This window comes from Apis dorsata, unplaced genomic scaffold (assembly GCF_000469605.1).
Source record: "Apis dorsata unplaced genomic scaffold, Apis dorsata 1.3 scaffold_174, whole genome shotgun sequence".
NCBI classification, from domain to species: domain Eukaryota; kingdom Metazoa; phylum Arthropoda; class Insecta; order Hymenoptera; family Apidae; genus Apis; species Apis dorsata.
In genome coordinates, this window is record NW_006263462.1 from 712,753 (window position 1) to 715,010 (window position 2,258).

Consider the following 2,258-nt stretch of genomic DNA (forward strand, 5'->3'; position numbering starts at 1 on the left):
GAGAGAGATTCGAAAGCGGGATTTTCCTTGGCCGTGGCCGATGATTTTCTCCTTTTGCACACGGACGGATTGTCTCACACCGATTATCTAAATGATTATACCGTATCCGCGGCGCACTTTCATCGCGCCACTAATTCGCGGCGGCGAGGTATTACCAGCCGCGCGGTTACACTCGTAGGCGCGGAACGAGAGTTAACCGGAGAAAGTCTTTTTTCTCTCTCTCTCTCTCTTTCTCTCTCTCTCTCTCCCTTCCCCCTCTCTCTTCCATTTCTCTCCGCGATTTTTTACCTCTCCGTCCCCTTTCACACACGTACGATGCGAAAATCAACGTTTAAATTGATCGTTGAATCGCGAGAGAAAAAGGAAAATGGAACGACTAGTTTTTTTCACACGCGCGTTTTTCGGCGTTTCTCGCGCATCCGGGGGAGAGGATTTGCGGGGATAGGAGACGGTTGTTTTTAGATTGTTGGAAATCGATCGAAGTTCGCTTTCACGAGCGAAGAAGGAAAAGTGTATCGAATCGGGGACGAATTGTGTTACATTGCCACTTCATCTCACCGAATCAAAGAAACACAACGGAGGGACGAATCGAAAATCGAGATCGAGACAATTTCGATAAACTCGAACCCGATTATCGATATTCATTGATTGAGAGAGAGAAAGAGAGAGAGAATTAATGAAGAAAAATGAAGGAAGAAGAAGAAGAAGAAGAAGAAGGTCGGCCGATAATCGATCACCACCACCGAGAGATCGCGTTTTCACTGCGACGACCCACTTTTGCCACCACCATCGTTTCCCATCGCCTCGTGGAACGCTCTTCTCTCCACCGGGGAGAGAAAGTTTTGATCCCGAACGTGAAACCGCCGCGCGGATTTTCACGTCATATCCGATCGCGCCCGCAAGAAAAAAAAGAAAGAAGAAAGAAAAAAAGAAAGAATGTGAAAAGCGTCGCGCGCGGAGAAAGTGGAGTAAACCGGTGTTGGGAGAGAGAGAGAGAGAGATCTCGATTGTTCGATCGTTTTCTGGGAACGATATCTCCCCCGCTCCTCCCTATTTTTCTCTCCTCCATCGAACTGGAGGAGAACTCGACTTTATCGATCGAATAATTTAATTTAATTTAATTTAACCTCCTATTGCATGAATTTTTATGACGAGAAAAATATACATGTTGGTCTACGTAAATAATAACAGTATTCTTATTTTTTAAAACATAGAAATTCCTGTACGTATTTTGCAGTACAGAGGGTTAAGCTTGGTGCAATTTTTCTATCCTCTGGATTGGGAACGGAGGATTTGGAACGAATCGGAAGGAAGGAATTGTTCGAATAGAGGAATCGTTGACAGAGAGGCTCGGTGAATCGGGGAAGGAAGAGGATTCGAGAGGAGCCGTGGCAATGAACTCGAGAGTTTCACAGGTGGCGCGTCGATCGCGCATGCGTAATTCACGCACGTTCCTACGGTAATGTAATTCTCGATGATGCGTATAGGTGAGCGTTGCGGAATTTCGAGAGAGTTAACGCACCTCTCAGGGGGGACACTCTCGAAAAACTTTCCAAGACGTTGAACCCAGCGAGCACTCGCTCCGTCCACTCCGTGTGCCGAATTCAAGTTCAGGGCCAATTCCCTCCGAACTTTCCGCTCATTCATTTTTTCCGATCTTATGCAACCTCAAAGTTTAATTGTAAGAGAATAATACGAATATTTTTTTCTCTTCTTCGTTTAGAGGGTGTAAGTGAATTTTTTCTTTCGTGTCGGCAAGCAATTATTTGAAATAAGCTCGAATAACTAGATAAATTATCTTTATTTTTAATTATTAAATTTTTTTGACTGTCTGAGTGTAGAGTTCAAGGCACGAATCATTCCAAAATTCCAAAATTGTATTTTTTCGTTATAACGAATTATCGTATAATAACAAATCGTATTGGAAAAGTTGAAAAGTTGGAAGGGAAGGAATTTATCGATCGCAAGACTCGAAAACGATTTTTATTCCATTTTTATAAAATTGTTCGAACGCTGCGATTAAAAGCTTCTCGAATATTTTATTTTTTAAAAGCAATTGTGAATGGCGAGACGATGAACGAATTATTCCATTTTGTAACGTAACAGGCACATTTTTGATCCTTTTTTTCCAATCTTTTCCACTTTATCCAAATATTTAAGAACCGTCATTGTAGATATTTAGATCATTGAGATATGTAATTTTGGCCAACTTTCAATTTATTTTTGCTCAATGTGGTTTCGATCTTTTTTTTTTTTTT